The sequence below is a fragment of the Phyllobates terribilis genome, unplaced genomic scaffold, assembly GCF_046119375.1.
Source record: "Phyllobates terribilis strain yellow unplaced genomic scaffold, ASM4611937v1 Scaffold_6500__1_contigs__length_44079, whole genome shotgun sequence".
Taxonomy (NCBI): domain Eukaryota; kingdom Metazoa; phylum Chordata; class Amphibia; order Anura; family Dendrobatidae; genus Phyllobates; species Phyllobates terribilis.
Genome location: NW_027369243.1, coordinates 28,063 through 40,945, shown reverse-complemented (window position 1 = coordinate 40,945; position 12,883 = coordinate 28,063). Strand labels below are relative to the sequence as shown.

At 39.0% G+C, this 12,883-nt stretch overlaps 1 non-coding gene across 1 annotated transcript; it reads left to right on the top strand.

Moving 5' to 3' along the window:
• The first annotated feature begins 11,885 nt into the window (after positions 1 to 11,885).
• On the top strand, positions 11,886 to 11,957 carry TRNAD-GUC (transfer RNA aspartic acid (anticodon GUC)). The gene has a single exon. It is a non-coding gene; the product is annotated as a tRNA-Asp (tRNA).
• The last annotated feature ends 926 nt before the right edge of the window (positions 11,958 to 12,883 follow it).

The following is a 12,883-nucleotide window of genomic DNA, read 5'->3' as shown; positions in this document are numbered from 1 at the left end:
TGCCCGGTTTGGGATCCCATCAAATCAGCACAAGCGTGTCTTTGTTCGGTCGCCACACTCTAAAGACATACGTGTTTTGTTGCAATTTACAATAAGGCCCATTCAGCAGAAAATTCGGTGATCACATTCCTCACAAGCCGCAGGGTAGACTTCACAGGCTAGCAAAAAATTAATAGGACGTCCGCAAACGTCAGAGTAGAGAGCCCAAGCTGTTTACATCTCGGATGTAAGAAGAATCATCTGGGAAAGCAAGACGCACTTTCCTAGTAAACATTTCCATAATCAGAACAAATAGAGTCGGAGACAGCAAATCACCTTGTCTAAGGCCCCTAGCTCCTTTGAAGAAGCTCTCAGGCTCACCATTAATAATGATTGAATAATCTGGCATCGAGACACATTCCATGATCCACCTAATCATCTGATAGAGAATCCTGGAAATACTCAAGGGTGCTTTGCATAATGGTCGAGCTAACACTATCATACGCTATTTTCAAATCAATTTGAATAAAGAAGAAAGGAGAGATATACTTACTGTCATAGCCTTTTACTAGATCCTGAGCGACCGCCATGTTGTCAAAGATACGTCTCTGGGGGACAAACGTCCCCTTGATTGGCCGAAATAATGCTGTCCAGAAAGGGTCGAATACGAGCAACAAGAATTTTAAAGATGGCTTTCACATCGAATTACAACAGGCAGGGTGAAACTCATGTACCAAAAACGGTTGATCAACCTTTGGGATTAGGATTATAAATGTTTTGTTGGTTTGCCTAAGAAGACGACCCCGTCGAAAGAAATCACGAATTGCTCTAGATACATCTTTTTTTAACAATATCCCAACACTTCTTGGAGAATAAGTTGCCAAATCTGTCGGGCCCCGTGATTTAATGTTACCAATACCACAGAACGCATCCTTGATCTCACCATCATCAATAGCTCTGCTTAACGAAATATGATCGGCATGATCAATGACATTCCCGTCCATACCCGTCCAGTTTGGAACCTTCGTCTACTGAAAAGTACCAAACAAAGAGCGGAAAAAACACACAATCTCATTTATAACCCCATCATGAGTATCAATGGATTCACCACTCACACTTTGTAGAGTATATACTGTAGTTCCGCCCCTTTCGACACTTTAGACCACTATAAAACGCCGCCGAGTTCTCTTCCCAAGAGTAATCCATTCCACTTTAGTTTTCTGCGCAATGAAGCTGTATAATTGGGAAATCCGTCTATCCAACTCAGATTTAGCCGCGAATCCAACCTGTTGTAGAACAGTATTAACAAAGTCCAATTGTAGCTCATTGTTTGCATTTTCATATTCTCCGAGCAATCATCAACAAGAATTTCAATCCTACGAAATCTACCCCGCTGCCACTTCTTGAGAGAAAGCTTGGTTCATTTTAAGTTTGCTGCCACTATGTACTGTGGATTCCCATATTCTGGGGCAGCCCATGAGTCTTGGATAGGCTAATGAAATCCTCCTCCTTAGTCCAGTAGTTCCTTAATTTAAATGGAATTTTTTTTTGCTGGTTCGAGGGATTTATGCGCGCTATACCCGGGGAGTGATCGGAAAAACTTGGGTTTGCAAAATAGGCTACAGAATCAGGACAAACCGTCAACCATGTGGTATTAACAAGAATACAATCTAGTTTGCAGGCAATACGTCTCGTCCCAACCTGTTGATTGCTCAAAGTGAAATGTGCTCCAGTATAAGGGTGATTCACAATGTCAAGATCCTCAAGAAGCTCACAAAACTCATTATCAATAGTATGCAGTTGTCTTGAAAAGCTGAGTTGTCCAACAGACTCGCAATACAATTGAAATTGCCCAATAGGCACCACGACCCTCTAACCTGCGCCTCAAAGATCTTCATATCATCCCACAAACCAGTTCTATGCTCACCATCATTACTATCATAAATGAATGTAATGTCGCATGCAATATGGGAATCAAAGCTCTGGATAATACAGTGAATAACTTGCCGATCAAGTCCGGGAATACGGACATCAATGTGATTAGTATTCCACGTAATCCAAATTCGTCCTTTAAGCTGCCACTGTATTATTAGTAATAAAATTCCGTCTAGGAAGAAGACGTCTATTAATGCTATCCTCATTCTCTTTTGCAATCTTAGTTTCCAGGACACCAATTATTACTAGGTTATTCTTCCTAGCAAACTCTGGTGATAAGCCTCACTCTAGGGGCAGAGTTACACCCCCTAGAGTTCCAGGCTTCTACCACAATTTCAGACATTGTGTTTATCCCCGTTTTGGGGCGCCACTACTTCTCAAGGCTTGTACTGCAGTAGGCTTTATGCCTCTTGCCATTTTATACTGCTACTTTGGTTTGACTGGTACACTCGAGCTAGATACATCAACAGGCTTCATGGAGACATCTTCTATGCTTTTGGTAATATTGGTCCTCAGTAGGTAATTCAGTTTCAAGCACTAGGGTTATGCTACTCACATTAGCAGATGTTCTATCTCCTACACATGATTTGTAGTAGCACTCGGAGGTTCAACAACAATATCAGTAGGAACATTAATCATAGCAGGAGGAGAATTCTTGGGAACCTTACACCGTGTAGTTGAATGTCCAAACACGGAACAACAATCACAAACCCATGGAATCCGTTCGAACCAGACGCATTGCTTTTAAAGAAGCCCAAAGAGTAATAGGATCTTTCTGTACATCCGCCGCAGACACCTGTACCAAGAATCCTCGCACAATCATGCTTCTTCTTTAACCTAGTATCCTCATCCATAGTAATGGCAGTACCAATCATGCTTCCGGTCACACTAAGCATATGTTTGGAGTAGAAAATAGGTTTGATATGACTTAGTTGAACCCACACCCGGACCGACCCAAATGACGACCAAGAATACGCCATACTTGGTTCCCGAACAAAAAGTACCAGTGGTGTGTCTCCCTTGAAGAACCATGGGTTGTTATTCATAACAAAGTCACAATCTTCCTTCGTCTTAAATCTGAAGCACCATATACCATTCTTCCTTACAATGACTTCTGGAAGATGATTTGCCCATATAGTTTTGACGAACCCTATCATCTCCTCATACGTTACTCCTGGTCCTATCCGACCCCCAAGAAAGATGAATATTTGCTCTTCTAGTTCCCTTTGACCTCTGCAGTAGTGAAGTCATAAATCTCCACCTTGTCAAGGTCTATATATTGTAGCGTGCATAGGTTCGATAGAGAAGGATGTGCATCAACAACCTTTAGATCAACCGGAGCCTTAGGGTTTCCTCTTTGTCATCCCCTCGTGGGCCTGTCAACCGCCGCTGAAGGCGCCTTCATCGAAAAAGCAGCCGCCGAAATATCGCTAGGACTAGGGTCAGGGATACCTTCCTTGGATGATACGCCACCCGCACTGGCCATAATTAAGAAGTAACATTGTCGTGCTCACCACCCGAACACAACCGCGAACTCACTTTGCTTGTCGGAATCAGAACAGACACCAAAGTGCCGCCACCTAAGACCAGGAGAAGGGATCGTCAAAATCTCCCTAAGGGAGAGAGTGTATCTTTTCCCCCTTTCTTGGTTACCTTTATGTTAATTAAATCAAACACACAAGAATTGATTACAGGACATTGTAAGAGATCGACCCTTGCTTACCACTCTACTTGTAGAGGGATTAGCAAGGTAAAAGTTATTACTTTGACACTGCCTAATGACAGACAATCAGGCACACCATTTGGTTGCGTGAATGTGCAAACTTCTAAGTAGTCATCCGAGTATTGGATGGGGCTCTCTTGGGTTGTACTGCTGAATTTCGGAACTAATCGAATGACTCCCGGCTTTACTTTGAATGTGACACCTTCTCGCAAGTCAGGGTATTGTACACGACACAACTCGGTCTCCAAGGAAGGAGCGAGCAAGGATTCTAGAGTGTGATCCGTCATCACGAAGTCCTAGATAATCTTGTTGGGTTCTTGAAAAAGAAAGACACCCCAAAAACTATGGAAAGAAAATGTGTGAATCGTAAGATAGACGCAAACCAAGATTAACACATATTTCATGAAAAGAGTTTATTGCCTCCCCGACAACGGCGCCAATTTGATAACTAAGGTGTTTGCCGATCATATTTGGATTAGGGAAAACAAACACCTCAATAAAGCAAACAATGTGAGACAGAGTGCCTCGCCTCTTTTTAAAAGAGAATCCTGACTTAATAGTAAATTCATTAATTAGAATATAGTGGAAGTAGGGTCGGATCCATAACGAGGTGAATATCTAATGACTAAATTCTAGATCAACCTAAAATAGTAAACTAGGGGGGGGGGGTAATGATGCGATCTCATAAATAACTACTAAATGGATAAAATAATTAATAAAAAGATTCAATTGGGAAAAAGTACTTAGCTAGACACTATCCATTTATATTTGACAAGTTTGATCATAGAGAGTCAATTTACCTTAAACATGCAATGTATCCTAAGGTAACCAAAAACTCAAACCGTTCTTTCTTAATGATTAACCACAACAAACACTAATGATTCAAATCATAGGGAGCATTAAGCAAGAAGCACCAGAATATAGCCATTTTGCGACTAGCCTATATGCCAATTTTCAACATAAACTCCTAATTCAAACAGAATCTGGGAAATTATGCTAGCTTCAAAGGAGTAGACCTAGACGAACAAATCGATCCATCTTCTAGCAATGGATTTCAATTCATATAACCTATTGTCCAGATTAGGATACAATTAAATTCATACCCTAATCATAAAATTTTAGAGAAGAGACGCATAATTTTAAGAGAAAGAGTTACTCACAACTTTATCTGGATATAAACTTCAACATCCAACTAAGCTTCGATAAAGAGCATAGAACTAATCACTCCCCAAAGAGAGGCTAACCTAATTAAGAATTCTAAAACTCTATATATAAGCTAACCTGATAAACCTGAAACTAATAAATCAAAAACTCAAAAAAGAACCTAAAAATCTAATTAGAAATAGTAACTAAAAACTGCATAGAAAGAATCGATCATATCAGTTTGTTGGAAATTGGCGGGCACCGATGGGTCTTCTATTGAAATTGCTTGATCGTCACATCGACGGGTGCCGAAATGCATAGGTGGACGTCAATGACTCTTCTGCCTTCTTCAACTCCTTTAGCACCTTTATGGTCTTCAATCCACTCCACTTCATCCTTGCTTCTTTCATAGCTAATTTTTATCTTTAAATGCTCCATAATAGTTCGATTTAGAAAAAATAGCTCTGAGTGATGAAGTGGATCAAATACGTTATAATAACACTCATAAGCCTAGTAAAATATTGCTAAATTTGTTTTTATAGTTGTGTCGCACACATGCCTATCAACGATCTACATGAAGAGGCCTACATGCATATTCCTCAAAGGTTGTTCAATTCAAACTCGTGACACGTTTTGTGTCTTAAAAATTTTTGTACAACTTACGACAAGCAACGAGAAACTGGTTTTTCATAATTGCCACTGCTCGCGTCAATTCGGAGTTTTTCAGAGCTATTTCGATATTCTCTATTTACGCTTGATAAACCAAAAGTTGTTGTGCAAGTTTGGTATATGTCCATGATCTAATCATTGAAGGTAACGATCATACAACTATCTTCAATTTTAAGTCTTACCTGAGTTCTTTCTTTCATATGAAAGATCTCGAGAGTTTGAAATACTTTATGGAAAGTAAAATAGCTCGTAACTCTTCCGACATTTTCCTGACTCAGCATAAACACGCGTTGGATATTCTCTATGAAATTGGCCTCTTAGGGGTAAAGCCAATTGATTTTTCTATGGAACAACACGATAAGCTCACATGGCTTGCTTTCGTTGATCCCGAAAAGTATCATCGTCTAGTCGTCTGCCTTATATACCTTACGATCACACGTCCAAAGCATTGTTTTTTCAGTTCATACTCTGACACATGCATCAACCGAAGGACGCACACTGGCACGCAATAGTTTGTGTTCTACACTATCTAAAGGGCTCTCCTGATCAAGGTCTATTTCTCTCTTCCGTAAGTGATATGTCTATTAATGCTTATTGTGACTGTAATTGGGTTGATTGATCGAATACTCTTGATCAGTAATCAGGTTCTTCATCAAACTCGGTCAATCACAAATCTCGTGGAAGACCAAAAACAGGCCACAATATCTCGTTCATCTGTCGAGTCCGAATATCACGCTAATGGTTGCCTCTTGTTCTGAACTTAAGTGGATCAAGTCCTTGCTTCACTCTCTCGACGTTACTCTTGTTTGTCTGATGCAACTCTTTAGTGTCAGTCAATCTGCTCTTCACATGTCCGCTAATTTCGTTGTTCATGAACGAATAAAGCATACAGAAATTGATTGTCACTTCGTCCGAGACATGATACAGACAAGGGGCATTTTGGCCTCTCTACAGCTACTATTGAGCAACCTACTGGCTTCTTCACTAAGGCTATGGGGCATTAGTATTTTCAATACTTATCAGATAAATTGAATATTCGGGATTTACATGGCAGTAGATATATTATTATTAATACATATCTAATGTTTTGTGCAATAAGTTATCTTTTATCTCCTTAGTAAAATTTATGATTCCTCTTATTTATAAAATCTATTGTACATTCAGCAGTACACATATAATATTTAATTATTCCTCTCAATGTCTATCAATTCTTATTGATTTCTATCACTTATGATTTATAACGTTAACTATCAACCAAGACGCATACCATCATTTTTTACATCTGATTTTTTTTTTAACCAATGGTAGTGGCGGTCTTGATTATTTTTCTGTATCTGAGTATAGTGTACAATTAGCAGCAAGATCGTGATTTTATTCTGATGGTACAAAATCAGCGTATTGATCCACCCTCTAGTGATATTTTTGACTCGCGTGAACGGTATCGTCATCTTATAGGGTGGCTTATCTATCTCCTAAGTTGTCCTATTCAGTACATACTTTGGCTATGTTCATGCAAGAACAAAAAATAGATCATTGGAATGATACTATTTGCATTATCCATTATTTGAAGGGTCATCCAGGTCAAGGGTTGTGTTTGGCCGTTTTGAACTCTCTCTAGGTCGTTGCTTACTGTGATTAAGACTGGTGACTTGCCGAATCTCACATCATTCTTTCACCGGTTATGTCTTCGAAGACAAAGAAATAGCTTACAATCTCTCATTCTTCGGTGGAAGCCGAGCATAGGTTAATGACTTTGACTTGTTGTGAGCTCGCCTTTTGCGTGTGTCATACCACACCAATGTAACAGTTTTGTGATAATCATACAACTCTTCATATCGCAGCAAATCCGATTTTTTCATGAACGGATGAAGCATATAGAGATTAACTGTCATCTAGGACGTGACCATGTTTAATTAGGCACCATTGTCACACGTCAAGCATCTAATACCGAGAAGCCAACAAATTTCTTTACAAGCACTTAGCAAAGTACAATTTTAGCTATTATTGGACAAGTTAGGAATTATTGAGCAGGAGTGTTACGAATATGACTTTTAGGAATCTTCTAGGAGGATTATTTTGTTTATGATATCTTTATCTTTTTGTGTTTTGTTCAATATGATATTCTTTGAAAGATATAGTTTTTGGTGTAACTATATATACTCTACCGTATTTTCCTACTTTCCTAAGTTTATCACATGAAAACCAAAATGAATAACTAAAAGTAATATATTCCAAAATTAAAACTTCTCTAATTAGATATATCTATCAAAACTTGAAAATAGATTATATGTTTACTGAATCATAAAGCAACTGCAATGTTATTCTGTTGTGTGCAGCGGACGCGATGGCTCGGATTGAGCCCGATGAACAATGGAAGAGACAAAAATACAAGCAAGGAACACAAGATTTACGTGGTTCGGCAACGTGCCTACATCCACGGGACACCAAAAGCTTCACTAGATGATGTTTGATTACAACTTACAGGAACCCTCTTGATTCTCTACTCTCTACACTCACCTCTTTAGCTTCTCACCCAAACTCTTGATGCTCTCTCTCTCTTTTTCTCAATGAAACCCTACATCTTTTCTTCTTATAAGCAAATAGGGAAAAAATGGGCCTAAAAGGCCATAGCTAGTTAAAGCCCAACAATTCTCCACCTCGGCGAAGAATCAACAAATTTGAGCCGAACCAAACGAGCAACAACATCGGCTCTAACACATGTCCCAAAGGACCACCTTGACTGCACCACCTACCGTGGCTACCTACGTACCGTTTCTCCAAGGGATCAAGCCATCGTAGTTCTTTGATCTCTCGATCAACACAAAGGAAGAATATGAACCAAGTTCAAATAATGATGAAACTTGGACCTATAAACCACCTTAGTAAACATGTCAGCCGGATTCTGACTTGTGTAAATCTTCATCAATAAGATTTCACCCTCTTTAATAATATCTCTAACAAAGTGATGACGCACATCAATGTGATTTGTACGAGCATAATACACTGAATTCTTGGCAAGGTTTATAACACTCTGATTATCGCAGTAAACATTGAGATTATCCTGCACAACTCCCAGATTTGTAGCATACCTCTCAACCATATGGCCTCCTTGAAAGCCTCTGTTACAGCCATGTATTCTGCTTCCGTCGTAGACAAAGCCACAGTGGATTGAAGTGTAGACCTCCAACTAATAGGTCCTCCTGTTAAGATAAACACATAACCTGTAGTAGACCTACGTGTCTCCTTCTGACCATCATAATCTGAATCTACAAATCCAGTACACAACCGACTCAAATCATTTTCTCTCTGAAATAACAAACCAACCTCATCACTTTCCTGAATATAATGAAGAACCCATCTGGCAGCTTCCCAGTACCTCTGACCAGGGATCATGCATCTACCTTCTCACAGTGATCACTGCATATGAAATATCAGTCTTGTACACACCATAGAATGCATCAAGCTACCAACTGCACTAGCATAAGGATAAGCTGACATCTCCCTAGGCTCCTTATCAGTATTAGGAGACATAGTAGCATCCAACTTAAACTCCTTCGATGAGGTATACTCACAGTTTCATCAATGTTGAATTGACTGAACTTCTGTAATACTTTCTGCAGATTTGCTTTCTGAGATAGCCATACTCTTCCACTCTTTTGATCTCTAGCAATTTCCATACCTGGTATTTTTGTTGCCTCACCAAGGTCTTTCGTCTCAAATTCCATAGACATCATCTTCTTCAAGTTGTCTATCTCCCTCATACTTTTAGAAGCAATGAGCATATCATCAACATACAAAAGTAGATAGATGAGAGAACCATCACGTACCTTGCGAAAATAAACACATGGATCGTATGAACTTCTTGTGTAACCCTGACCAAGCATAAATTGAGTGAACCGCTTGAACCATTGTCTTGCAGACTGTTTCAACCCATACAATGATTTCTTCAGTTTACACACCTTCTTGCCACTGTGAGCCATATAGATTTTCTCATCAAGTTCACCATGTAAAAAGGCAGTTTTGACATCAAGTTGTGCCAACTCAAGATCAAACTGAGCTACCAAAGCCAAAAGAATGTGAGTGGATGTGTGCTTGACTACCGGAGAGAAAATCTCATTATAATCAACCCCCTCCTTTTGAGCGTAATCTTGAGCTACCAATCTTGCCTTGAAGCAAACCTTTTTCACCTTGTGAACCTTCCTTCTTAGTGTATACCCATTTGCACCCAATTGATTTATTTCCCTTAGGCAACTCTTGAAGTTTCCAAGTGTCATTCTTATAAAGAGAATACATCTCTTCATCCATAGCAACCTTCCATTTATTACACTCACAACTATGCATTGCTTCATTCTAAGTAGAAGGTATATCTTCCTCAACAATTGGTAGTGCATAGGCGACCATATCATCAGTAATCCTCTTAGGCATACCTGCATTCCTCTTAGGTAACCTAGTTGCAATTGGACCCTCATCAATAGGATCACATGTGCTGTATCATCAGTAGCCTCCTCAGTTGTCATGTTCATTAGAATCTGTACTACCTGCTGATCTGCAATGCCCTGATTTGTATGTTTAGATGCATGACTATCTGAAATCTGTGGAGTACTCTCAATCTCCACCCACTCAGAACTCCCCTTGTCCTTGATCTCTTCATGCTGAGAACTGACTTGCTTCAACATAGAAGCCTCATCAAATGTCACATCTCTGCTCAGGATAATCTTTCTTGCCTCAGGATCCCACATTTTGTAGCCTTTCACACCACTCTGTAAGCCCATGAATATAGACTTTTTCGCTCGAGGATCCAACTTACCTTCCTTGACATGATAGTAAGATGGACACCCAAAAACCCGCAGAGTATCATAATCTAAAACCAATAGGATTCCTTGACCAAACCTCTAAAGGACTCTTGCCCTCAATAGTTGTTGAAGGCAGTTTGTTAATAAGGTGACATGCATATGTGATTGCCTCAGACAATAACACTTTGCCTAACCCAGCTTTAGACAGCATACACCTAACCATCCTAATAAGGTTCTGTTCATGCGCTCTGCCACCCCATTCTGTTGTGGTGTTTCTCTGACTGTAAAGTGGCGATGAATGCCCTCTCTCTGGCAAACCTGCAAGAAGGGATCATTCTTGAACTCTGTACCATTATCTGAGCACAGCACCTTGATCTTTCTACCAGTTCGTGCCTCAACAAGCTTCTTCCACTTCAATAAGATATCTAGGACTTCATCCTCGTGTTTCATTGCATACACCCAAACATGCCTAGAGAAATCATCAACAAAAGACACAAGGACTTCATCCTCTTCTTCTTCTTTTTTCTCCATGAAAAAACCTACATCTTTTCTTTTTATAAGCAAATAAGGAAAAAAAATGGGCCTAAAAGTCCATAGCTAGTTAATGCCCAACATATTTTTACTTAATTCTTATTGAAAATAGGTTATATGTTTATTAAAAATGGGTTATATATTATCAAAACTTGAAAATAGATTATAGGTTATGTTCTTACTTGAAAATAGGTTGATGCAACCCAAATTCTTAACTCGACTTGTAAATTTATCACAACAAGTAGCTTAGACTCTATTGATGTGATAACCAAATGACCAAACACGGAGGACTAAAAAAATTTAATTTCGCATATGTTGTATCAGTATTACGAAATATTTTAATATGTACTTTATTTATAAACTTTCTTAAATTTTCGTATTTTTGGAAAGTAAAAAGAGAAGAAATGAAACTGTTTCGACGCAAATCCAATACGACCCCACAAAATCAATCCGAAAATATTTTACCGACCTAGAATATTTATTGGCCTGAATAAATTCCGTTTATCCAAGTGACTCCCGATTTGGTTTAAGATCAAGATTTTATCGAAGAATAAGGTCCTCGGGTCGGGTAATTTTTTCACGTCTCTAATAACATCAAATTGATCACATAACAATATCATTACATATATATTTTTTATAATTTGAAAGATATATCACCTAATTGTAAATTTTAATGGACATACTTCTAGAGGGAGGTTCTCGTGCGTACAGTCCATTTCGTGCGTACGTGCGTACGGTGAACCCCTCTGTATAATTTAATGAACCTCCATGTCTTATGTTTTGAACCACATATTTACTATGAACCTTCATTTCTGAAATTTTAGGCGGTTCAAAAAATAAGACACGGAGGTTCATTAAATTTCAGGTTCATAGTAAAATATGTGGTTCAAAACATAAGACATGGAGGTTCATTAAATTATACAAAGAGATTCACCGTACACACGTACGCACGAAAAGGGTTGTACGCATATGATCCTCTCCTCTTATTCCTATTGTAAAAAGTTTTGAAGGGTATATATAACTAATCAGTTCTCATATTAAGCTGCAACTTTTAAAAATGAAAAAATGTTCACGAAGTTTCATATAGTTAAGATGTCCAATTGAACATCAAAGTCGTTGTAGTATAGTGGTAAGTATTCCCGCCTGTCACGCGGGTGACCCGGGTTCGATCCCCGGCAACGGCGTTTTTTTACCCTACAGCTCGCTGTTTCCTAAGTGCGTTTCCCTCCAAAAGTCACCATCGTTTCTAGAAATCCTGATTTTATCAAACAGCGAAAGTTAATTGAAACACCGCATTTACTTTCTTCTTCGAAACAGACTTTTTTGACTAACGACGACCTTCGAATTCTCCCTATATCTAGTTTCCGGACGCGCTCTGTCTAATTGAAAGTGGAACCGGAGCTGCGAAATCTGAGCTAACTGTCGCCGATCAAGCTCGCTGTTGTGAAATTACGTTTCCGATCGTAGTGGCTTTCCCGCTTGTTGCGATCTGGAAGATGAGTATGAGACCCTCAGTTGCTGATGAATCGACTCAAACCTTGCTTGCTGATGAATCGATTGAACCTCCAGTTGCCGGCGGATCGATTAAACTCTCGGTTACTGATGAACGGAGTCAGCTCCCAGTCGTTGATGGAACGACTTCAGCAAAGCTGCGTGTTAGGTCAGGTAATTAAACTATTAAATTACATTTCTAGTCAAAATTGATCCAATTTTTTGATCTGCTTCATCAATTTTTCTTGTTCGACAACTCTGGAGGTTATGGAATTGATAATCAAAACCGAAAAATTGTCGATTTCCACTGAATTCAGTCTTTTGCTTTGATTTTTTTTTAGATATCAACAAACTGGATATCCCGGTTACTTGCACAATTACATATCCAAACGGAATTGATGATCCAATGATGCTAGAGGTCACAATTCGTCCTGATGAAGGCTATTACAGGTGTGTATATATCTAACTTCTGTAGACAAAACATGGTTGCACTTTTTTATATGTTTGCTGTTATATTAGGAATGGGAAATTCGTCTTTTCCATAGATATTCCTTCCCGCTATCCACATATACCACCAAAGGTCAAGTGTAAGACACAGGTAATCTTCCATAATCTTCTT